The 27,435-nt window shown below is 36.1% G+C and overlaps 2 pseudogenes; both read right to left on the minus strand.

Moving 5' to 3' along the window:
* Positions 1 to 13,320: 13,320 nt before the first annotated feature.
* On the minus strand, positions 13,321 to 18,118 carry LOC101580740 (annotated as a pseudogene).
* A 1,458-nt stretch (positions 18,119 to 19,576) lies between these two features.
* Positions 19,577 to 20,933, minus strand: LOC101575822 (annotated as a pseudogene).
* Between the last annotated feature and the right edge of the window lie 6,502 nt (positions 20,934 to 27,435).

A 27,435-nucleotide genomic window follows, 5' to 3' on the forward strand; every position in this document is an offset into this window, starting at 1 on the left:
GAGAGAGAGAGAGAGAGAGAAGAGAGGGAGGGAGAGGGAGAGGGAGAAGGAGAGGGAGAAGAAGAGGGGGTAGAGAGAGGGAGGGGGTAGAGAGAGGGAGGGGGTAGAGAGAGAGAGAGAGAGAGAGAGAGAGAGAGAATACACATATTGTTAATCTCAGGGTGGCATACCATCAGTTCTGCCCTGTTGCTCATATAGACCAGCTCTACCAGCCCTGGTATGTTGCAAAGAGGAATTCAAACATAATTTTCAGGAGGCTGAAATCATTGGCAGCCATCTAGGAGGCTCCATCTAGGAGCCAAATAGGCAGGCTCCTATTTCCTTTAAGATTCTTATATCCAAACGGGAGTTGCTTTTTTAAGCCATTGAACAGAAGACCGCATATTTTATGATTAGACTATCCTTTTCTCACAGTAGCTAGGAAAATAACAGTTTCTGAGTCACTTCGATCTAAGTTTCTGAGCCAATGTCTGTTTGAATGGGAAGAGGATGACAGTGACAAACTTAGATGAATTAGGATACACCTAGAGATAGCGATGTGAGCTGTTGCCAGTTAAGTTGTACAACTGAGTAACAGAAAGGGATGGATAATGTGCTGACTTCTTTATGGTCTTAGGCAACTCAGTGTCCATATGGCTCCTCCTCTCTCCTAAAACATGCTATATTCACTTATGATCCCCTGTAAATTCAAACAGTGATTCAAGCTCAGCTTCAGGATCTTTGAGTATAAACCTTTCTTCTTCATTGGGCTTGGAAACAACTCCTTTACAGTCTTATGATTTAAGGACTCTACTTCCATCACAATCAGTAGGATATTATGGAGGAAAAAAAAAAGATAATTTCAATAAAATTCCCATTGAAAAAAGATTGGAACAGAGTAGGTTTTCCTGGTCCACAGCACATATTATAGCTTACTAGACTAAATGTTACATCTCCTCTGCCCTGTTTGAGCATGAGAAGCTGGGTAGAGAGCACGGAAAGTGAGCTGCAGCTGTTAGCAGCTGCCAGGTTCTAGAGGGCCTTCTGGAATCTTAGCCTGTGGCCATGGACAAAGAAGACTTCTGAAGGCTTAGAATAGGGTAAGTGACAGGATCAGAATTTCTTTGGAAACCTACTTTGGAGGCACTTTGCGGTATAAATCCATAAATCCCCTTAAAAGAATGCCCCGGGGACAAGTTTCCTCACATAAATTGGATGCTGAAAGGGATGCTGAAAAAGAAATATTAACAGATTCCATGGTGAAAGCCCACGTGTAACTCAGGTCTGTCCCTTTCCAAATAGTAATTGCAAGTTGTTTCTGGGCATCTATGTGGAACAAACAGGGTGGTTTGTGTTGTACCACTTCCCTGGCATTAGTTCTAAACAGAATGAATGAACTTTTAGGACTCTGGAAAAATATTTGTGATAGAAGGTAAATTTGGTAGGTTGAGAATAATTCAGAAAAAGTATAAACACAAAAAGTAAGAAAACATTACTAGGGAAAGCAGTTTTGGATAACAATAACCCTTCAATAACCTGTACATAGTGAAGAAAATCAAATTTATTTAAATTATATTACTACTTACTTACATTATTTGCCTAAAATTTTGTATGGGGTGGAAGTATTTGTCCTTTAAATAAAGATTCATGCTGTGGGGTACTATTTGCTAGGTCTGTCTTCTATTTTGGGGGGCTTTTCTAGTTAACAACATAAAAGAAAGATCTCTTTATAGTGACACAGCCTATGTTACTTCTCCTCAAATGGCCTGGATGGAATCTAAGATGGAATATAGGAGAAAAAGATGATTATTTCTATTTAAAATTGCAGATATTAAGATTTAATTTGTTTAACTTATTTCTAAGAAACATAATGGAAATATCCTACACCACTAGATTGTTATTTCTCTGTCCATGAGCTTCAGTATGGGTAAGTAAAATGTATAAAAGAAAACATTTTTCTTGAAGTAGGAATAGATTCATCATTGAGTTTCTCTGCCAAATTCAGAATTAGATAGTGGAAAAATTCTATTTATTTTGAGTTTGTGAATCTGCCAGCAAACTATTGGGAAAAATAAAGACAAGCCAGATGAGGACTTGGGTTATGGAATGAACCATAGATGACATATGACTGAACTTCTAAAGACAAGAATATAGTTTTTCCTATTTTTATTTCCCGGTTTTAGAGTATTTCAATTCATAGCATTTATTTCTATTGTATTAAACAATGAGAGAAAAATGGAAGATACTGAATATTACAGTGTTGAAATCAACATTAAGAGTCAGGAAATTGAAAATATCATGTCTCCATAGTAACATTAATTTAGTCAGATCACACATGTTGTTTCTGAGCCATTAGTTTACTCTTACGATGTTAAAAGAATAAAATATTTATCTAGTAACTGTGATTAAGTTAATGTTACAATGAAAAGTACTTTCATATTTTATGATTGCACATTTTAAGTCCTTTTTTTAAAGCTAGGCTTGATAGCTGATTGCTTGTACTCTTTTGGAAGATGCAAATGTACTATGACAATTTAAAAAGTTGCTGAAGATAATTAAACAGGAAATCATGAGTATATTACAGCTTAGGAAGATTGTAACATAAAGATGAGTTAGACTTTGAAAGTTTGCACCAGAATTTTTGGCTAAGATTTTTCATCTATATGGCATATCTTTGATGTCTACTAGAGATTTTCCCAAGTCCTGTTGTAAATTCCCAAGTTCATCACCACTACTACAGCTCTGTCTGGTGGCTAAGTGTTCAGGCCTCCTTTTGCACAAAAAGGACTTTTCCTCCACCATTTTGTAGGAGTTGTTGTGCTCCACAGAAAAAGACAGATCTGTCTTCGTACCGGCTCTCTTTAGTGCACACATCAGAGTTCTCTTCGTTACCAGTCCTTACACACCAGTCTCCAATTGTATGTGTTTCAGATTTTCTGCTGCTTAGAAAAATGACAGAATGGTACATAGCATACCTTGGAGGCTACTCATGATTATCACACTCATTTTCAATTGTTAAATAATACTGCATTGGGATGAAGTTTACTTGATCACAGTACATAATTATTTTTATTTGTTGATGGATTTGGTTTGCTAGTATTTTCTTGAGGATTTTTCCATTTATATTCATAAACAACATTGGCCTGTAGTTTTTTTGATGTTCATGAATATTCGAGAATAGTCTATCTACCCTAGCTGCTATTCAGTTCACTCAAATTAATGAAAACAAAACTAATAACAGTGAACAATCATGCTCTTTGGTATTGTGAACATTAATACAATTTATTTGGGTGACTGGATTGTTACTTTCTCAGCTAAGTGCTAGGAAAAGGTGGAGGAGTAAGTTAAATTAAGAAATATTTATTGAATGCCTACTATGCTGCACATAGTATTAGGCACTAGGGTGGATTAATAAGTAATAAATAACAATAGCAGTGGTGGTAACATAGTAGCCATAAATTATATGACAAAAATAGTTGGATATACCTCCTACTTTTTTTGGTCTTTTTCCTTTTTTTTTTGTAGTTTAGGGAAGGGTCTACAGGGTGTTCAGTGTCTTACTACTGGATCAGACTCATAGTGATCCGCCTGTTTACAGCCTCCCAAGAGCTGGGATTATAGGCGTGTGCCACAACACCCAGCCTCAGTTGCCCCCAGCACGCCCTGGGTGTGAGACCAGCAAGGCAGTCCTGGGGATCGAACCCCTGGCTCCTACACCTGCTTGCAGGCACTTTAATCTGCTGAGCTGTTTGTCTGGCCCTTTTTTTTTTTTGTCTTTTTGAAACAGGGTCTCACTATGCAGTTCAGGCTGGCCTTGAACTCACTTTGTAGCCCAGGCTGGCCTTGAAGTCCCAACAATCTTCCTGCCTCAGCCTCTGAAGTAGGATTACAGGTGTGTACCACCATGCCTGGCTTTTTTTTTTTTTTGTCTTTTTGAGACAGGGTCTCAGTGCCTCCTATTTTTATTTTTCAGCAATAGAGCACATTTCTTCACTTCAGTTTCCTCATTTGTGAAATATGGCTGCTAGTATTATAGAATTCATTGGATTACTATGAAGCTTAAGAATACACATAAACTATGACTATTACTAATCACAATACAAATTGTTATTACAGTTTATTACAATTATTATTGCCTTTCCATATGCCAGAACTTACATACATTAATTCTTCAACAATCCTGTTTAGGAGCTTATATTTCTTCCATTTTTATAGCTGACAACTGAGGCTTAAAGAGGCTTACTTGCCTGAGATCACTTATACGGTGACTAGTACAAGTGAAATTCACAAACAGAATGTGCTTGACTGCCAAGCTAGTGTTCAAAACCTTTTTTCTTTATAACCTTTCCCTGGCTTAAGGAACCTCTCACCTAGTATTCCAAGAAACCCTGTCCAATAACTAGCTTATACTCTTCAAAGTTTCCAGCAATCCTTTGGGGCCATATTTCAGAGATTTATTTTTCTAAAATGAGTTTTTAAAAAGTCCAAAACAAGCATCATCTATTGTACTTAAACTTGATTTCTTCCTTAGTATAGTGAAGAAAATATTTATGAAACATGGCTATGAATACTATAGAATTCATAGGGTTAATATGGTTTAAGGACACGTAAACTCTGCCTATCAGTACACAGCCCCATGGCATCGTGCAGTCAATACAGTCTGGTACAGTTCTTTCTCCTATAATTACATATAGAATTCATTATTCAAGGTGTGGGGGTGGGCAAAAATTGTATGCTTTTTGGATTTCTTTTTAATGTTAAAAGCTCAGCTCAGGATCTGATACTTTTCTGCATATGGAGACCCTCTTTTCCACCTTTGATTTTGTTCTTTGTTTTAACATTCTTTTCCAGACAAAAGACATTTACACATTAAGGTCATGTCTTTCTAAACTTTGCTTTAAAGTTACAAATCTTAAAGATCTTTTGTTCTCTTTTGCACTTAATTTTGATGCTTGTTGGATCAAATATTATTTTCCAAGCTCTTTTGACCTCTGGGGCATGGGTTAGGGTGGATACAGGATCAAAAAATGTACAGGCAAAAGTATAAAGAAAGCCAAATACTGTGTGATTCTTATGTAAAAATAGCTTTCCTATGCTTCAGACTTGATTCTGGTGGAAAAATGACAGAACCTTGGACGGTGAGGCCTGAGGAGGAAGCAGTTGGAGTAGACTGAGGCATCATCACTGGGCAGCAAAGGCAGAGTAAGGCTGGTGTTTCCATCAGGAGATGACCAGAATTTAACATTAATCTGCTATACCTTTCAGGGCAATGATTCTGCAGGGGAAGAGAAGGAATTATCCACCATTTCCCTCCTCTTTATCTAGTGTCGTATGGTCTACAGTGCTTTTAATCCTAGAATGGGGAGGCGTTAGGCTCATTTTCCACCTCAAGCTCCTCAAACCAAAAACAAATGCTTCTTCCCCTAAACTGTAGAAGTTAAATATGTTCAACATTGAAATTTCTGGGCTGGGGAGATAGCTTGACAGTGTAAGCACCTGCCTGGCAAGTGCAAAGACCTGGGTTCTATCCCTGGTACCTCATGTCATGCTGTTGTTCTGGCCATGTAAACTGGGTGTGGTGGCACACCCCTGTAATCCCAGCACTGGGGAGGCTGAGACAGGAGGATCACTACAAGTCTGAGATGTGTAGCGAGACCCTGTACCAAATAGGTAAATAAATAAAAGATTTTTAAAAAAATTTTGAAGTTTCTGTGAATGATGGGTGAATATCTAAGAGTAGGCTCTTTAAAAAGGAAAACAAAATCTTATTTTAAAGATTTCAGTGTATACCAAGTATGACACAAAACTGATACCCACCCAGTGGCCAGATATGTTATCCTGAGGGATTTCCTTATGTTTATTCCTCTAGCATTTTTTCGTTTCTGACTTTTGGGGTGGCCCTTCTGTGAAGAGTTTCCTCATCCCAGCTGTTATGATGTTTAATCTTGAGTTGCCAACTTCTGATCTGGCGTTCCAAGACACAGGGTGAGGAAAACAAAGCTTTCCAGTATTTCTGAATCCTGTCCTCCACCCGTGCTGGAATTGATGCTTTAATCTCTGGTCAGTCCTGAATTGTTTGCAAGCATAGCTTCCTCTCTCTTCTCCCCTAGAATATCAGAAAAATCACTAGTGGTAAAGATCCATCTATATGTCCAAAGTTCAAATTACTTAAGCTCCACCCAAATTTTGATTCATTTCTCTCTTCCTTTCCCATTCTCCATTCCTTACCGTGTAAGTACATTATGATTTTTTTATGAAATACGTACTTGAAAGAGCTTTTTTTCCAAAATAAAAATAGTCTATTTTTTAAGATAGCAAGGGCACATTTATTTTTCTTCTTAAGAAAAACAGGGTAATCTTTAAAGAGACTAACCATCTGGTTTTGATACTGTTAGTCCATGGGATGGTTTGATACTTCAATGGAAGGAAGTCACAGCTTTCATTTTATTGTATTTTTTTAAAACAACAGAGTCCTTTACTGGGAAAAAAAATCAAAATCTGACACATAACTCTATGCTATTTGTGTGCCTTGAAAGCATCCGACAAAAATAATCTTTTAGCATTAAAGTGATATAAAGACAGAGGAGTCCTGTATGCGTCGTTCATTTAAGGTGGTGTTAATTAAGAAATGTAACAGCTCAAAATAATGAAACCTAATAAAGAATAAGAAAACATCTATATAAATCATTATTTTAAAGAACGAGAAACCAGTCTGGCTAGGTTTGGCCAAGCACATACTAAATAAATGTAAATAAAACATAATACTTTGGAATTCTGAGTTAGTGTCACTGATCATTCTTATATATTATATATGATGATCAGTTTGTGAGGGATTGATTAAGGGGTTAATATTTTAGAGCTTTCCTTTTAGAACTACTCAGGACAGCTACTCTTTTCTCCCTTCTGCGCTCAGGCTGATTGTTTAATATTAAGTTGGAATGCTATGAGTAGTTCTGTGTTTTATGCTGGGCCTACTTCTCCATGAGGTAGATAAGGAAATAGGCATACACAGAATTAGTACTTTAGGACAAATAACAGGGTCTAGATTTAGATGAAACAACCCCCTTTCCAAATATGGAAATATATAGATTTACAGTACTATAATACATTGTTTTCTTCCGGTACATTCAACAATGTTACTATACTATGAACAAATCTTTGGCAATGGAACATATTTAGGAAATCAAATGGTGAAGTAAGTAAGACATTGATATTCTTTGATATTTTTACTATCTCAAGAGACTTATTCAGCATAAGTGTTCTCACGTGGTTTTATTTTAAGGATCATGTCCTTAGGACCTCTGTAGATTTGCTTTTAAGCAATATCCTATGCTCTGAATCTTTCCTCAACCTTATTACCCATGACAAGGATGGATGGGTGTTCACTGACCTGAAGTGTTGTAGTGCCTCCTTCCCTTATACCTCTGTTGCCAGCCAGGTACAGCTAGCTAGCTTGCCATAAAATTAATTAGCATGAATATAATATTTCATCCTTTAATAATAGAATTTTTGAGAATTAATTTTTTATCTCCAAAGAAACTCTAAAATGGCAAATTAGCAAACATTTTAGGTGATGTCAAGCTCAGTGAACCCACCCTTTTGTATTGTCCCAGAGTTCCCCATAGGTCTTTGTCTGGGAGCAGCCGGGTTTCTAGTGTCCTTTGGGATGTTCGGTGTAAGGTCAGAGTGGCTTTTGAATCTTCACTACCTTTCTGTTAAGGAAGAACTCCATTCTACAGAGCTTTAAAAACATGTAGATTTGTAATGAGGAAGGATGAGTCTTTATATAAAGACTAAATGGTGTCCTCAATATTCATAGCTAGGGGCCGGGGAGATGGCTCAGTAGGATAAGTGCTTGACTGGCAAACGCAAGGATCTGAGTTCAATCCCTGGTTCTGAAAAAAAAAAAAAAATTCATAGCTGTCCAGATGAGAAGCCTCTCTGTCTCTGTCTGTCTGTCTGTCTGTCTGTCTGTCTGTCTGTCTGTCTCTCTCTCTCTGCTGTTTATAAAGCAGCAGTTTGTCTATTAAATGTTGGTTCTGTGTGAAGCTGAAAAAAGTGCTTGTTAACCTTCATTAAGTTTGTATTGAGAGAATTTGAATATCTAATTTGAAGCATATACCCAGATTTTTTGAAATTTTTGTGTTTCTGAAAATATAATTTGTCTACCATGAACCTGAATTTGTACAAAAATGAATTTCTAAAAATTTAAGAAAATCACTCTGCAAACAATAAAATGTATTTCTTAAATTATATGTCCACATAAAGCTTAATTATTTTATTTCATATTAAGGAGCTACATGATCAAAATATTAAACTATTTTTGGTTTGTTTACTCATTTCCAGTTGTCAAAATAATTGTAATTGGAAACAGCTGCCTTCACATTACTTTCGACAACTCCTTCATGTTCAAATCTAAAATGAGAACTAAGAAATGGGCCTTATCTGATCATGACTTTTCCTAGACTGTATATTCAGATTGGTGTTTTGAAAATTAGACAATAATTAGAAGGAGAAATTTATCATTCCAAAACTAGCACCACAGCTTTACAGAAAGCTTTTTTTGTGGCTTCTTGATTCTTTTAAATTGGTCAGCCTCATTCAGCTACTTTCCACTTAGTAGCAGATTTCACTATTCTTTGGTATGATTAAAATGTGGCAGAAAACACATGGATTTTTAAAATTCTTTTAATCTTGTTTCTAAGCTCCATTTACACATATTTTCATTTTCAAAGCAGCTTAATAATGTGATTTATTGTTCAGAAGAGATTTAAAAGTTTTCTATGCATTGGTAACTTCGTGACCAAATAAGTGCGTCTATTTTTTTTTAAAAGCATTTTAGTGTTATCTAAATGGGCTCTTAGTGAAATTTAGAAATCAGAAACCTAGTGGAAATATTTTGTTAAAAACACCAGCTTTACATAAGGCTCAGCATTATTAGATAAGTTTATATTTTAAATTTATCCCTTTAACACTTCTATTGTCTTTTCGGTATTTCAAAAGGTAATTTTTTTTTTTTCCTCACTATAGAGAGTCTGGCCAAAATCAGAAGAAAGACAATCAAGTCACTAAGATCCATTTAAAATAGAGGACCAGGTCATGTCACTGCTCATGCGAGGATGTCATTTCTGCGTGTATATTACAAACCGAGAACTTGGCTCCAAAGGACTTTGATTTTATATGACAACATGATAAGGCATAATGACACTGGGCTATGGCTTGATGCACTTTGATTCTCTATTTTGCTTTTCGGTAAGCTATTTCTCTTTTCTAGGTCTCATTTCCCCCCAAACATAATTATAAGGATGAATTGGATGACTTTCCTGCTTTTACCTTCCTTGATGTCTTGAGATATTTGGTATATAAGCTACAACTGACTCCCTCTCATATTTCCCACTTTGGTTTTATAGAAGCTATTTGCTTTTTTCTTCACAATCTATCATTTAACATAGCCACAGTCATGATTGAAGATAACATTGACGCTGAAAGCAACACAAATGGTACAGCATGAACTATAGTATAGAAAAATGGCAAAATAAAACAAAACCAAGAAAACTTTATCTTCTATGAGATTTGATACCTCTTTTTTTTTTTTTTTTTTGGCGGAACCGGGGATTGAACTCAGGCCCTTGTGCTTGCCGGGGAAGTGCTTATCCACTGAGCCATCTCCCCGGCCCCAAGATTTGAAATAATAAAGCATTTTTTGATGCCTTCTAGAAAGTTTCTTTTGGAAGGAAATTTACCCCTAACTCCTGCCATCTACAGTATATGGCCAGCCTCGTTCATGTAGCAACCATGCAAAGAAATTGTTGCTTGTGTCCACCATGAATAGACTCATCGATGCCTTGGTAATCTTGTACCTTTCCTCTTAAATATCTGCTGCACTGTTTATTTGGGGACCTAATCTTTTTAATGACTAGACTCCATTGTAAGGCATTGTTTCATCCATTTACTCTGGCCACCATCTTGCTTCTTTAATATTTATTTTCCATAGCTTTCCTTCCCACCTAAAACTATAGTCTTTTCTTTTCCTTTTATTATTCTTTATGTTCCTTTAGTTCAACTTTTCACTGACAAAATTCTCAAAAGAGTCATGTTTGCATCTTCTGCTTTAATCAGAAAAATTCATAAATTCTCTAATTTGTTTTAGCCTAACTTTTTAAAATCTCTTATTTATTTATCTATTTGGTACAGAGTCTCACTACACAGCTTAGACTCAGAGTGGTCCTTCCCTCAGCCTCCCCAGCACTGGGATTATAGGTGTGTGCCACCATGCCTGGTTTTGGTGACTGACATGGTGGGCCTGATGTTCTGGGGTGGCACAGCAGTTGGTACCAGTACCAGGGATCGAACCCAGGTCCTTGTGCTTGCCAAGCAGACGCTTAGACTTCCAAACTATCTCCCCAGTCCCTTAGTCTAACTTCTTTTCCAGCAGTCTATTGTAATCGCTCTTATAAAGTCATCTAAAGATTGTTTTGTCACCGATCACAATAACTCTTAGGTCTTTTCCCTCCCCTATTGACCAAATCCTAAAAATGTTCTCTTTAACTTCTTTATATTATATTTTTCTGGCAACTCCCTTCTGCCTCATCTTTATTCATCTATAGCTTTAATTGTTCCATCAAAATCTGATCTTGGCATTACTTTCTTCTTTATCTTCATTTTTGTCCAGTTTGAGACTTTTCTAGTCTACCCAGAGCTATTGTGTGCTTTATGTGGTTGCCCCACAGATCTTATGTTCACAGTCTAAAACATAAACAGAACAAAATGAATCTTTCTTACTCTTTTTCTCCTACATTCATTGAGTATCTAACAGACATAATTCTAAATGTCAGAATGAGATATTTTCTGGTACCTATGTATCACAAAGTGGAACTTATTACCTATATGCTGAATTCTGTCCTATCTCATATGAGTCCCTATTGAGTTAATGGTAGAAATATCTATGAAAGTTTCCCAAGATTAAGACTTCAGAGCCAAATTTGGTTTTTCTCTGCCTGTTTTTGTTCTGTTGACCAGTGACTAATGTATGCAATCTAATTCTGAGTCCTTTATCTTCTTACCATTTACTTAGGCTTCAGTCTGTTTTCCATAATTTCATCAGCTTAAACTTTATGAAGCTCAGATATGATACTGTTAATGCCCTGCTCAAAAAATATTCACTGATGTATCCACTTGTGAATCTATTGGCTTTTCTTGGGTGATAGGTTTTAATTATTCCCCCAATACTAAACTTGGCATTTCTTTCTTCTAGTACATTGCCTGTTATTGTATTATGTCTTCTTGGTTCAGTTTTGGTAATCCAAACATAGCTAGGAGTCTATGTGTTTCTTTTGGACTTCCCAGCTTATTGAAGTACAGATTTTTGAAGCATATAGATACTATTAACTGTCTGGATTTCAGCAGTGTCTGTTGTGATTTCATCTTTTTCATTTCTTACTCCACTGATTGGATCTTTTCTTTCCTTTGTTTTTGTACAGTTGGCTAAAGGTTTATCTCTTTGGTTTAATCTTTTGAAGAACCACTTCTTTGATTCATTGTATTTCATTAATTTCTGTTCTGATCTGTATATTTCTATCCTTCTACTTGATTTGAATTTAAATTGTTATTATTTTTCTAGGACCTTGAGATGCATCATTAGGTTATTAATTTGGGCACACTTGGCTTTTCTAACTTCGGTATTCATGGCTTTAAATGTCCCTCCTTGGACTGCTTTCATTGTGGCCCATATGCTCCTGTGTGTTATACTGGCTCTATTGTTTGAACTATTTGATTTCTTCCTTTATTTTGTACTGATGATTATGACTCACCGGTTATTCAAGAGTATATTGTTTACTTTCTAAATGTTCATATAATTTCTGTGGTTCTTTTGCCATTGACTTCTACTTTCATTGTGCTATGGTCTGATAACATGTGTGAACTATTTTCATTCTTTTGCATTTGCTTAAGCGTGCTTTATGATCTAGTATATGATATATTTTGCTGACAGATCCATGTACTTTGAAAATAACTTGTGTTCTGTTTCTGTTAGGTGGAACTCTAACAAAAATAGATAGTAGATATCTATTAAGGCTATTTGTTTGAAAGTTTGGTTCAACTTTGATATTTGTTGATTTTTTTTTGGTCTAGTTGATTTATTTGTGACACTATAATTGTGTTGTTATTTATTTGATTTACTATATCCAGTAGTGTTTGTTTATGATGTTGGGTGTACTCGTGGTCGGGGCATATATGCTTATAATTATTATATTTTTATGTTGAACTCTTCCTTTAATCAACATATAGGGACTTTCATTGCCTCTTTTTTTTTTTTTTTTTTTTTTTTGCAGAACCGGGGATTGAACTCAGGCCCTTGCGCTTGCCAGGGAAGCGCTTATTCCACTGAGCCATCTCCCCGACCCCATTCATTGCCTCTTCTGATCAAGTTTGGCTTAAAATACACTTTGTCTGAAAATGGATGGCTGCTGGATGGCTGCTCCTACTTGTTTTTTACTTTGATTGCATGGAATATTATTTACCACCCTTTGATTTTTTAATCTATGAATTTCATTTTGTATTAAGTGTGGTTTTTTTTGAATGCACAATATCATTGGTTTTTAGTTTTTGAGCCAATCTGTTAATCTGTTTTTTGACTGGGGAGTTGAGACTATTCAGATTGAGTGTTACTGTTGAAGTTTGTTGACTTATTCCTGTCATTACATTATTTTCCTGTTGCTATTTTTTTTCTACTTCTGCTTAATGATTCACCTTACCTGGTATATTTATTTCATTATTATTATTATTATTATTATTATTATATTTATTTCATTATTATTATTATTATTTTTTTTTTTTTTGCATTATTGATGTCATTGTCTCTTTCTAGGGTATGCTGGAGAATGTTTATTGAAATCTTGGCTTGGTGGTCATGAATTTCTAAAAAATGTACTTTTTCATGGAAAAGCTATTTCTTCACTGATTTTGAAAGTATTTTGCAAGATACATGAGTTGGGTTGAAATTTATTTTCTTTTAGGGCTTGAAATATGTTGTTCCAACCTCTCTTGGCCTTTAAATTTTGTTGTGAGAAGTCTTCTGTAATTCTAATGATTTCACCTTTATAAATGTTTTGCTGCTTTTCTCTAACAGCTTTTATAAGATTTGGGTTTTTTATTGAATATATGAGATTTTGACTATGATGTATTTTATTTTATTTTCTGTGTATATCTAGAGAAGCATTTATTCATTATCAATTTTATTTGTTTTCTCTAACCAAGAACCATTTTCTTTCTATTTTGCTTATTTTTCTGTACCCAAACTGAGAATGTATAGGACTCCTCCCCCAACCCAATGAAATGACATTCTTAGAAATTGGATTCTCTGATTTTCTTGTCAGCCTGTTTCAAGGAAATCCATGTATTCAATATGCTTGCTTGCAATTTGGCCTATACCAGCAAACTGAGCTAATCTTTACAGAGAAAGTATGGTCAAACAGCCAAGACCAGTGGGGAGTCTCAGAGAAGACCACCCATCCTGAGCTCCCAAGTCTGATGTGAAGGGAGGACAGCTGATAACTGGATACACAGTGTTACCAGACAACACTGGGCCTAAACCATTGCTTCTCCCCACCATTACCACAAACACAGTTGGAATGCCATCAGCTTTAATACTCAGAGTTTCATCTGGGCCTTTATGGGAAGATGTTACTTGAAGTTCACAGGGAATCCCATAATTTCCACAAGCCTTCTTGATTTTTTCACAGTGACCAAGATCAGAAGTTGAGCCCATCAACACTACAACCCTGCACTGGCTTTCAGATTTCAGAAGCAACTGTACTCTCTCTGCAACCCATTTGAAGTTCTTCTTTACCATCTGAACTCCTGAAGGGCTTCCTTCCTTGAGGTCATGGTAAGACTGTTTGTCTTTCTCTTGGCCTTGATCTCCTGATGGTTAGATTCTCCAGGAATCACTATCAATAACATCAGCGGGAACAATTTCTTTGGTAGTCTCATCACCACCAAATTCAATGTTCATATCAACCAGTGTACAGTTCTGGGGCAACCAAGATTTCTCCAAGATTTCAAAAATAGCTTGTGTAGCATAACTCATGATATCCTCTTCAGCTTGGCCTATAACAAGTCCAGCAAAGCAAAATTTTGCAGCCATTAGCTGTTCCTCAGACCACTGTGGATCATTATTAGCATCATCCTTGAAAAATAGCTCCACTTTAGGTGGGGAAAATTTAAATCTTTCCTTGATGCCAGGATTTCTTTTGAGAAAAGAACCAGTTGCTATTCTTCTGCAAATCCATTCCACTGGAATGATTTCACACTGGGTGCAATGAAAGCTGTCTCTCCACATTTTCTGGTAAAAGCAGTTTTGAGACCTGCTTCCTGTAACACCTGGAAAATTCAACTGGTGATCTTAGTGGAGACGGCAGCTCTTCCTTCCAGGTGATTCTTTCTGGCTGCATTTCCGGCTGTAATCTGGTCCTTGGACTTCAGGAGGGCTTTTCCTGGACTATTCAACAATTCATAGACTTCTTTTGTTTTACCCTTATAGAGGTTTTTGCCAGTGTTCAATAGTTCTGCTGGAGAATACCTTGTTATGATCCTGAACGGGCTGAAGGCAGTGACCACGCTGAAAGGAGAGCTGACTATGATGCATTTTAAAGTTTTTTTTTGTTTTTTTCTGATTGTGGCTATTTTGGGTTACATATGCCTAATTTCTCTGTATGGCTTTTTGGCCAATATCATGCTGTTTTTATTACTGTAGCTTTGTAGTATAACTTGATGTCTGGGGTTGTGGTGTCCTCTATTTTCCCCTTGTTGCCCAGCATTGCTTTTGCTACTCTAGGTCTCTTCGGGTTCCATATGTATTTTTGGGTTGCTTTCTCCAGCACTGTAAGGGATGTTATTGGTATTTTGATAGAGATTGTGTTAAATTTATAGGACAGTTTTGGAAATATAGATAGTTTGAATATATTGGTTGTGCCTATCCAGGAATACAGGGTATCTTCTCATTTTCTGATATTATCTTCAATTTCCTTTTTTTTTAAATTAATTTATTTTTTAATTTTTTTATTTTTCAACAAATAATACACTGCATATATTCTTCTTAGTGGTTAATTGCTGTACAAGATGTGGACTTGTGATCCTATTTACAAACTCCATTAGAACAAATCATTCTATTCATTAACAGAATGTAACTATATATCTATCCCAACCACTTTGAATACACAGATACAAAATGGACATTCATCTGTATACCCCATTTTTTCTAAGTTCCATTATTGAATATTATAGGTGTGTAAACTCAGCAAAATATTCTAAAAGAGTCCAGTAGCCCATAATAGCATTGGGTCTTCTGTTTAACTGGCAATGTCAGAAATTATTGACCTGAGTTCCCCACAGCTCAACTTAACAGCATGGCTTTATTTCTTATAATTTCGTCTTCATACTTTTCTGCTGGATGGTTAAGACCAAGGTAAAGCAGGACCCATGCAACAAGAGTTGTAGCTTTTTGGTCTGAGAAGGTCAATGAAATGCCCTCAGGATTTGTCCTGAGATCCTGTACCTCAGATTGTAGAAACTTTGTCAGTGTCAGCCATGTGGATGAGTCACAGCCAATGCTTGGCCAATGTGCTCTCTGTGAAAGCCTGAGAGAGTATCTTCTCCCCATGTGACTCTCCTTAGGCCCACTCTATGTCATCGATCACTTTCCTCTTTGGCCCCATAATCTTCTTGATCAGAAAATTTGGGACACTACCGAGGTACATGACGTTACAGTACAAGTTCTCATATGTCCTGAGTCTTAATTGACCTTAGAAGGCTAGGGCCAAAATGTTGGCTTTCCTCGTAGCCCTCCTTTTTCTCTAATTTTGGTCTGCAAACTTAGGTTGTTAACCATCCAGAAGAAAAGCTTATTGTTATTATCAAACGATTTGGGCTATCAATCTTAACCTAACTCTTCAATTTCCTTTTTTAGAGTATTCTTTTCATTGTAGAGGTCTTGAACTTCCTTAGTTAGGTTAAATCCTAAATTACTTCATTTTTCTTGATGATATTGTGAAGAGTATTGTTTCCCTACTTTCCTTCTCAGCAAGTTTGCTATTGGTGTAGAGGAATGCTATTGGTTTTTTAGTGTTGATTTTGTATCCTGCTACACTGTTGATTTTGGTTATTAATTCTAGGAATCTTTCAATGGAATTTTTTGGTCTTCCAAATAGAGGAACATGTCATCTGTAAATAATGATAATTTAACTTCTTCTTACCCTATCCCTATTGCTTCTAATTCCTTTTTCTTGTTTTAAAAAAAATCTGTTTCAGAAATATCAATGCCATTTCCTCAGGAATCATTTTATGGTGCTCTATTAAGGATGCATTAGAGAATTCTAATGGATTTTCACTATTTTTAAGTAACATGTTTGTATTTCTTTATCTCATTGGAATGTGATCTGGCTAAATTTCCTGGTGCTTGTCTACCTTATTAGTTCTCTATCCTACTATCTCAACTATTAAAATAAAAAGCCCACTAATTTTCATTTCCAGAGCTTTTAAATTGTAAAAATAACTTATTTTTTTAAAAAAAGTTTTGAATGTATAGCAAAATTGAAAGGAAGTTGCAAAGATATGACTTTTGGCAATATCCTTTCCATTGTACTCTTTTCTCCCATATGTTCTTGACAACTTTATTTTTCATTTTAATTTTTAAAAAATTATTGCAAAAGGTTTTAGTCTTCTACCTCTCAGAGAACATCTATAATCTTCTTTATTTTGTATTTGTTAAAATCTATGTATGTATGTATGTATGTATTTGTTACGAAGTCTCACTTTCAGCTCAAACTCATACTTGTTCTCCTGTCTCAGCCTCCCCAGCACTGGGATTACAGGTGTGCGCCACCACACTTGGTTTCAGTGGCTGGCATGGTATGTCCAGGGTTCTAGGGCCAGCTTAGCGTGTGGTACCAGGGATCAAACCTGGGTCCTTATGCTTGCCAGGCAGATGCTTAGGCTGCTGAGCTATCTCCCTAACCCCAGACATTTATAGTCTTGATTACCCTAAGGATATAAATTCCTGGCAACCTTTCCCGATGTCCACTTGTTTTATTTGGTCACTTTTTTCATGTTAATTTTTTTCTTTTCTATCTTTCTTTCTTTCTTTCTTTCTTTTTTTTTTTCTTGTACCAGGGATTAAACGCAGGACCCTGTGCTTGCCAAGCAAGCACTTATTCTATTGTACTATCTCCCCAGACCTGATATTCTTCTTTTTGAGTATAAGCTTCAAAGAAACACAAAACATGCTCTCCTTTGTCTAAATCAATGATTAAATCAATACTTTCACATTTTTGTTAAACAAAAGCTTTTAATAAGTGAATCAATAAATGTTTGGTTTCTGATCTACAGTAAAGTTTGACTTTTTGCAAGATGGCTATGTTTACTCCCAAATTTTAATTTTTACAGGTAATTATTATTATGATGATGATGATTAATTATTAATTATTAGTAGTAGTATGGAGATGAAACACCTTGTGCTTGCCAGGCAGGCACTTAAGCTGCTGAGCTATCTCCCCAGCCCAAATGTTAATTTTTGTATTTTATCTCTCATTACTGATAAGTTTATTTTAGTGGAGGCGGGGAGTGGCTCAAAGCAAGAATTTATAAAATCTTGCTGTGAATTTTTGGTTAAATATATGAATTAACATAGCCATTTGCCTCATAGAAATGGTATAACATATGCTGCAATTATTAGCTCTCATTAAAACTCATTCAGTCTTAAAATATTTTCAAGTGTTAAGAATTGAGCTCTACAAACTCCAGCTAATTTTCTAGCACATCTTGTTTTAATTTTTCTCCATGCTGTAATGGTGGATAACGCTAAAAATTTCTCATTACATTTGTGTTGATGGATAACAGCCAGAAATAGTCATCAAAGATAGCTTGTCTGATTAGCCTTTTTTCATATGACTAATTGTGAAAGTGGGGAAAAGTCTCACAGAATACAATATTCCCAGAGAGTTAATTAGAAACATGTTACCCAGGAAAATTTGGCACATGTATTAGTTTTCTCTGCTGCTGTAACAAATTACCACAAACGTTTGAGCTTAAAACAATAACCCTTTGCTATTTTACACATTTGTAGATCAGAAATCTGCCATGTCATGCTTGATTCTCTGCCTTGGATCTCACAAAGCCAAATCAAGGTGTTGGTAGGGCTGAGTTCCTTTATGGACTAAGAATCTATCTCCAAACTACATTAATTATGTCTTTTTACTTTATGTATTTCTGATCTTTTGGTCTTATTGGCCCAGGGCTAAACAAGTATACCAATCTAGAACCAACATTCCAACTACTTCCTTTATCAGACTGTTACATTCTGGGACAATATCCACTTATCCTGATCCCTCCTATAGTCAGATAGGAAGTGACCAAGAGCAATTCCTATGCCCCAGAACCCAATAAAATTATTCTAACTAAGCAGTTTTGAAGCTACTTACCCAACCTCACCTATTTCTTAACCTTGAAAACTACAACAAAGACTCCTGTCTTGACCAATTCTAGAACTTCCCCATAGCCCTGTGTAGTATGGTGTATGCACCATACCCCAATGAATATGAATAATAAACTCTATTTTCACTGGGAATTCTCTTCTGATCTGTTGGCATCTTCATACTGAATGATGATAAAGTCTATGTTTTATTATTTTTTAATTTTAAAGAGAAAAAAACAAAATTTAAAAACAAGATAATAGAGTAACAATGATTAGTACATTGTATATTGTTATCTTTAAATTAGTTATTCAGAGTACAAAATGTATGCATTTAGTTGTCCAAACAATATTAGCTCAAACCTTCCTTTTCAATGAACTAAGAGAAATATATATTTTTTTCTTTTTCTTTCATTCTTTTCTCGCTTCCCCCATTTCAGTTTCTCTTTCCTTTTGAAGTTTCTTCCCATTTTACAGTATCTATTGTGCATTTTAGATCTTATTTACTCTTTCAGCTTCTCACACTAGGGAGACAATTCAAAGTTTGCCCATGTGTGTCTGGTTTATTGCACTTATGAGTATCTTCTTGAGTTACATCCATTTACCTATAAAAGTATGCACTTTATCATTCTTTATGGAAGACTAGTACTCCACTGTATAAAAATATCACATCTTTTTTATCCATTCCTTGATAGATGGTAATCTGGGTTGTATCCAGGATCTAGCTATTACAAATTGTGCTGCTGTAAACATGGGTTCAGAGATATTTCTGTGGTAAGATGTTTTTAATTCCTCTGGAAAGATACCCAGAAGGAACATAGCTGGGTCAAATGTGACCTCCAATCCTAGTTTTTTGAGGACCCTCCACACTGATTTCCACAGTGGTTGTACCAATCTATATTCCCAATAACAGTAAAGAAGGGTTCTTTTTATTTCCTCAGCTCCTCCAACATTTGTATTTGACTGAAAAGCTGCAATTTCAAACAAGATTTTTCAGGTTATTGGCAGACTCCATTACCATCTCTGCATTCCAAATGACTGTTCTACATCAAGCTGAGAATGGCACGTTAAATTCTCATGATTTCTGCCCTTTTTACTTACTTCTGCCTTTTCTCTCTCTCTCTCTTTTTTTCCTTCACTGCCTCTGACCAGGTCTTTATTCAAAATAAGCTGTCCAAATTTATGGTACTTGTATGGGATAGAGATTTTGACAGTTTATGCAGCAGGCTTCTTTTCTTCAGCAGGTTTCTTTTCTGCTGATTTCTTGGGAGCTGCTTTTTCCCCAAAGGTTTCTTCACAGGTTTCTTGGGACCAGCAGCTTTCTTTCCTTTCTTCTCTTCCACAGGCTTCTTGCCAGCAACTTCCTTCTGTTCCAGTTTGGCTGCTGGTGCAGCTGCTTTAGTCAGATGGATCTTGTGATTCCTGGCCTGGCGAAGAATGGTGTTCTGGCGCATGGTCTTTGCATAAGGGTTCAGCTTCAGCATGATTCTCAGGTTCTTCAGAGGATTCCTCTTTGGACTCTACCATGAATCTTCTTGTGTGGTGCTCGGAGGGCTCTTTGGTTCTCTGGACTCTTCAAGATTCTGCTCAGATCTGTATTGATCATCTTGTGCATAGGCAGGTTATAGAAACTCTTGAGGGTAGCAGCTTTTCTCCAAGTGCCATACGGCTCATCTAACTTCCGGAAAACACTTTCAGTCCAAATGCAGAAACGCTCCACATACCCACCAGAAGCAAGTTTTAAAATATTCAGTTCACTTACATTCAGCAGAGTGATGCCCAGGATATTTCTGAAGGCCTTGATGATGTCATTGTCTTCATTATAGATGATGCAAGGTCCCTTGCGCTGGATGTGATGGCGTTTTCTCATCTTGCCCTTGCCAGCTCTCATTCGCTGAGAAGCATAGACCTTTTTGATATCATTCCAGGCCTTAAGTTTCTTCAGGAGCAAAACTGCCTCCTCAGTCTTCTTGTAACCTTCAACTTTATCTTCCACCAATAAAGGAAGTTCTGGAACTTCCTCAGTTCAATGACCTTTGGCCATGACCAGCACTGGCAAGGCCGAGGCGGGCAAGGCCAAGCAGATGGCATACCACTTCTGGGTTGTGTTGACTCTGCGGTGCCAATGGCTCCAGGTTTTGGTTGGTGCAAATATGCGGCCTCCCCGATGCAGATTGCCAAAGCCACCCTGGCCAGAACGGTGGGTTCCACCTCCACGAACTCTGGGAATTCGAGCCACAGCTCTGTGAGTTCCCCAAGACTCAGCACTGGTCTGATGACCTGCTAGTTTGCTGACAGCATATGGCTGTCTGCTGTTTTTCCACAAGTTTGTGTGAACAAAATTCACAATATCTGGTCGAATGGGAGCCTTGAACACAGCAGGCAAGGTGAAATTTTTTCCGGATGACTCCTCCTTTTCAGAGTACACGGATATCAGGGGATGAGCACAAGCCATGGCAGGGAGAGTACAAGGCCACGCTCCTCCCAACCCAGCGGCTCCCACAGAAAAAGGTGTCTTTTCTCTTTGACTTGCTTTATTTTTAAAGGGAGATGTCATTAGTTGGGATGCACATTGATAATCTGGAATAATCTTCTGTGTTAAAGTCAGGTGAGATTACCTTAGATTGGTAAGACATTATAAGAAGTTGTAGTATTTTCTTTTTTAATGTTTGTAGTTCATGTAGTTTGTAATTATTTTGATGAATAGCTCCATGTATATATTACAGCATGTTTATTTTATTTACTTTGTTTTAAAATTTTTCTCCCTTGTTCCTCCTTCCCTCTTCTTCTAGTTCCCCCATCCCACTTTTCATTTTTGTTCGTATTATTTATCTTAGTTCATATTATCATGAATTAATGTAATGTTTACATTAATTGGGGCTATTAGTTTCCAATACAAGGCACAATTATATTGTTTTTAATTTCCCTTTCCCTCTTCCTTCCTTGTCACCCTTGCCCCCTTGGACCACTTTCCCTATTGCATGAGATCTGTCCTTTAGTCCCTTCTGTCAATCCTTTATTGTTTTCTTGTTTGTACTTTGCCTGACACAAGTGGGACACCATACACATTAAACTTGTGTGCCTGATATATTTTACTAAATATTATAGTTTTCAGGTACATTAATTTTGCAAAAATATCTCAAATTTGTAATTTTTATTTGAAGAGAATATAACATAGCAAAAAAAAAATAGAAACTATATAAAGCTTCCCCAGGAAAACAATAGGAATTCACCAATGGTTGCTATATTGTATAATGTCTTCAGAGTCGTTGTTCAGATTACCAGAAATAAACATGTAATATTGGTAAGAAAAAAAAATTACAAGAAGTTAAAAAGGACAAGAAAAAAATTTAAGCATCAACTGTTCCCCTAAATGGACCAACAGAAATCAGCACTATACTTATGTAAGCCATCCTGCATACATAGAAAAACATAATCTTTTCCAACCCCCCTGTCATTTTCCTCATCCTAGTTTTCTTTCCATTTCAAGAAATTCTTTCCCTTTCACAGTATGTATTGTACCTTTCAGATTTTATTTACTATTTCAGATTCTTACACTAGTGAGACATTCTAACATTTACATATGCAGGTATGCTTGATTTCACTTATGAGCTCTGCTTGCATCCATTTACCTATAAAAGCCTTGAATTTATCTTCTATACCTGAGTAATACTCCAATGTATAAAAATATCACATCTTTTCTATTCATTCCTTAGTTGATGGGCATTTAATTGTTTCCAAAATATGACTATGACAAACTGTGCTGCTATAAACTTGGGTGTACATATAATATGGTGATATGATATTTTCAGATCATTTGGAAAGATACTCAGAAGAGGAATTGATAGGTTGCATGGGACAAAGATAAGCCAATATATATTGTTTCTATTTTTTATTTTTTTTTATTAATTTGATTGAGAAAGAAATAGCAATGAGACAGTTTCAAAACAGGTTAGTAGGACAATTACAATAATTAATACTTTGCATATTGTTGTTTTCATAGTAGTTACTGATAGTACAAGATGCAGACATGATATCTTGTCTAAACACTACTAGTACAGATGTTTCTTCTCATTGAACTAAGAGAAAGTAACTGTACTACTTGGAGGACCCAAAAAATGCCACCAAGAAGTTCCTAGAATTAATACACAAATTAAGTAGCAGAGCAGGATATAAAGTCAATACCCAAAAGTCAGCAGCATTCCTCTACACAGATAATAGGCACACTGAAAGGGAAATTAGAGAAACAATATCTTCTACAATAGCACCACGGAAAATGAAATACTTAGGAATTAATCTAACTAAAGAAGTCGAAGATCTATTCAATGAAAATTATAGAACTCAGAAAAAAGAGATCATAGAGGATTTCAGAAAATAGAAGGATACTCCCTATGCCTGGTTAGGAAGAACCAACATTGTGAAGATGGCCATACTCCCAAAATTGTTATACAGATTTAATGCAATCCCTATCAAAATACAACTGACATACCTCACAGACCTAAAGAAATCATTCCTCAAATTTATTTGGAACCAGAAAAGACCTAGAATAGCACAGGCAATCCTGAACAACAAAGACTAGGCAAGGAGCATTACAATCCCTGACTTGAAATTATACTACAAAGCTACTGTGATAAAGTCAGCATGGTATTGGCAAAAAATAGACTGAGGATCAGTGGAATAGATTAGAAGATGCAGAAGCAACTACAAACACATTCAACCATCTTATCTTCGACAAAGGGGCCAAACATGCTTACTGGAAGAAAGACAGCCTCTTTAAAAATGGTGCTGGATAAAATGGCTCTCTACATGCTGAAAACTAAAACTGGACCCAGGTCTATTGCCATGCACAAAACTAAAGTCAAAATGGATTAAAGATCTAAACATTAAAACAGAAACACTAAATCTCCTGGAAGAGAAAGTAGGAGGAACTTTTGAAGACATAGGGGTAGGCAAATAGTTCATGAACAAAAATCAAACTGCACGGGTAATACTTAAAAGAATTAACAACTGGGACCTCCTCTTATTGAGAAATTTTTGCACATCAAAAGAAATTACCAGAATGAAAAGACAGAATGAAGAGACAACTTACAAATTTGCAAAAAATCTTCACTAACAAGAACTGAGATAATGGTCTTCTATCCAGGGAAGCGCTTTTTCTACTGGCCCTCTGAACAATCTCCCTGGCCCTTCTATCCAGAACTTACAAAGAACTAAAAAACATTTGGGCCCTAAAATTTAAAGACCCAATCCAGAAATGGGCATCCAAGATGAATACACACTTCTCAGAGGAAGAAATTCTAGAAGCTAATAATACATGAAAAAATGCTCCATATCACTAGTCATCCATGAAATGCAAATTAAAACAACACTGAGATACCATCTCACCCCAGAAAGAATGGCTATTATAAAGAAATCAACCAACAACAAATGTTGGAAAGACTGTGGGGAAAAAGGAGCCCTTCTCCACTGCTGGTGGGAATGTAGACTGGTGCAATCATTATGGAAATCAGTGTGGAGACACCTTAAAAAATTAGGATAGGAAGTCCCATTCAACCCAGCTATCCCCCTTCTGGGGGGGGGGATAGTTTCCCAAAAGAACTGAAAAATGTCATATTGTAGTGATATATCTGCACCTATATTTATAGCAGCACAATTTGTGATAGCCAAATCTTGGAAACAACCAAAATGCCCATCCCCTGAGGAATGGATGAAAAAGATGTGGTTCTTTTAATACAATGGAGTATCACTCAGTTATAAAGAAAAATAAACTTGAAGCCTTCATAGGTAAATGGATGGAACTTGAAGCTATACTCATAAGTGAAATAAATCAGACACATATGTGTAAATATCATATAGTCTCCTTAGTGTAAGAAGTCAAAAGATGAAATAAAAATTCAATGGTATAACACAACTAACTGGAAAGTGAGGACTTAAGGAATTAAACAACAAAGAGAGGGCAAGGAGAAAAGCTAGGAAACATGGCAGAGTCAAAGCCATACATTTGCATACAGAAGAAAGTTAAGGCAATAATCCTGATAATCTCCATCAGGTTTTTGAAACTAGAAGTTAATTGGTAGGAATCTCACCTGACTAACTATATATGCTGATACCTGTGAACTAAGCAACTGCACTGAGAATAGCAATGTGTATTACTAGGGCCATGCTTGGAATGCCTGTCATTCTAGTCTTCTAAAAGTGTACTGCTTCTAATGTTGTATCATTTACTGCTATACTTTCTCTCAAGTAAATATTTGTTTAAAAAAAGAGAAAAAATGGTAATAAAAGAAAACAAGTGTCAAGAAAAAAATGTCATAGTACTGTCTTGGTACAATGTTGTTTATGGTTAGATTTCTAAATTTTGGTGTACAAATGTGTAGTGTTTATACTTCTTTTGCTATTTTTTATATTTTCACATTCTGTAGTGATTTAAAGTTTTGCATATCAAAGATTGATGGAAAATTCCTGTTCCATATTATGTCTAGGGAGTCTGATATTCAGACAGATAGTGAAGTTATGCTCAACAGTTTAAGTTTTAGGGTAATAATATCATTAAACTCCTCTTCTGGAGGGTTAACAACTTAAGTTTGCAGACCAAAAAATTGGAGAAAAAGACGACCTACAAGGAGAGAAAACAGTTTAGCCCTAGTCCTTCAAGGTCAGTGAGGACTTTGAACATAAGAGAATCTGTACTGTAATGTCCTGTAACTCAGTGATGTCTCAAATTTTCTGATCAAGGAGATTATAGGGCCACAGAAGAAAGTGATCTACAATGTAGAGTGTGCCTAAGGAGAGTCACATGGAGAGAAAAACATTCTCTCAGGCTTTCACAGAGAGCAAATTGGTTGAGCAATGGCTGTGACTCATCCACATGGCTGACACTGACAAAAGATCTACAAACTGCTGTACATTGTTTCAGGGTAAGTCCTGAGGGGATTTGACTAACATTGTCAGATATAAAAGTTACATTTTTTATTATATAGGTCTTGCTTTATCTTGGTCTTAACCATCCAGCAGAAAGGTATAAAAATGAGGTATAAAAAGTAAAGCCATATTAATATGTATTTTCATGTATTTATTAACTTCTAGGATTTCTTCCTCTGAGAAGTGTGTGTTTATCTCGGATGCCCATTTCTGGATTGGATCTTTAAAATTTGGGGTCCTAATGTTTTTTAGGTCTTTATTAATTCTAGATAGAAGACCTTTGTCTGAGTGCTCATTAGTTAAGATTTTTTTCCAAATTTGTGGTTTGTCTTTTCTTTCTTTTTTTTTTGTGGTTTATCTTTTCACTCTGTCTTTTCACTCTGTTGGTAATTTCTTTGATGTGCAAAAACTTCTCAACAAGAGGAAGTCCCAGTTAATTCTTTCAAGCATTACCTGTGCAGTTTGATTTTTGTTCATGAACTGTTTGCCTACCCCTATGTCTTCAAGAGTTCCTCCTACTTTCTCTCCAGTATATTTAGTGTTTCTGTTTTAATGTTTAGATTTTTTTTTTTTTTTTTTTTAATTTCAGGAAAGGACTTACAGGTGTTCAGGTTCTCACTACTAGATCAGACTCATAGTGATCTTTCTGTTTACAGCCTTCCTAGAGCTGGGATTAGGAGCGCATCACCACGCTCAGTCTCAGTTACCATATCAGTGCACCCTGGGGGTGGGACCAGCACGGCAGGCCCGGGGATTTAACCTCCAACCCCTGTACCTGCTTGCAGATGCTTTAATCTGCTGAGCTATTTGCTTGGCTCCTAAAGTTTAGATCTTCAATCCTTTTTGACTTTAGTTTTGTGCATGGCAATAGACCTGGGTCCAGTTTTAGTTTTCAGCATGTAGAGAGCCATTTTATCCAGCACCATTTTTAAAGAGGCTGTCTTTCTTCCAGTAAGCATGTTTGGCCCCTTTGTCGAAGATAAGATGGTTGAATGTGTTTGTAGTTGCTTCTGCATCTTCTAATCTATTCCACTGATCCTCAGTCTATTTTTTGCCAATACCATGCTGACTTTATCACAGTAGCTTTGTAGTATAATTTCAAGTCAGGGATTGTAATGCTCCTTGCCTAGTCTTTGTTGTTCAGGATTGCCTGTGCTATTCTAGGTCTTTTCTGGTTCCAAATAAATTTGAGGAATGATTTCTTTAGGTCTGTGAGGTATGTCAGTTGTATTTTGATAGGGATTGCATTAAATCTGTATAACAATTTTGGGAGTATGGCCATCTTCACAATGTTGGTTCTTCCTAACCAGGCATAGGGAGTATCATTCTATTTTCTGAAATCCTCTATGATCTCTTTTTTCTGAGTTCTATAATTTTCATTGAATAGATCTTCGACTTCTTTAGTTAGATTAATTCCTAAGTATTTCATTTTCTGTGGTGCTATTGTAGAAGATATTGTTTCTCTAATTTCCCTCTCAGTGTGTTTATTATCTGTGTAGAGGAATGCTGCTGACATTTGGGTACTGACTTTATAACCTGCTATGCTACTGAATTTCTGTATTAATTCTAGTAGCTTCTTGGTGGAGTTTTTTGGGTCTTCCAAGTACAGTATCATGTCATCTGCAAATAATGATAGCTTAACTTTTTATTTACCTCTTCTTATTCCTTTTTGTCTTTTTCAAAAATATCTTTCAGTAGTCCGTCATGAATTTCTTTAGTTGTTCACTGTCACGGAGGTATCTTATCTCTCCATTAACTTTGATACATCGTTTTTCAGAGTATGGCAATCTCATTGTAAGCTTTTTTCTTTCAGTATCTGAAATACTTTACTGTAAGCTCTTTTGGCTTATGGCTTGTGTTCAGAAATATGATGTTATTCTGACTGGCTTTCCATTATAGGTCAAATGTGTCTTTTTTCTAATAGTGTTTAATATTATGCTATATTTCTGAATTCCTGGGATTCAAAATTATACGTATGGTTGTAGATTTATTTTGGTTATGATAATTGAAGTTCTATATTCCTCACTTTTCTGTATGGTGAATTCTTTTCCCACGCTTAGAAAATTTTCTCC

The sequence above is a fragment of the Octodon degus genome, unplaced genomic scaffold (genome assembly GCF_000260255.1).
Source record: "Octodon degus isolate 3935 unplaced genomic scaffold, OctDeg1.0 scaffold00048, whole genome shotgun sequence".
NCBI classification, from domain to species: domain Eukaryota; kingdom Metazoa; phylum Chordata; class Mammalia; order Rodentia; family Octodontidae; genus Octodon; species Octodon degus.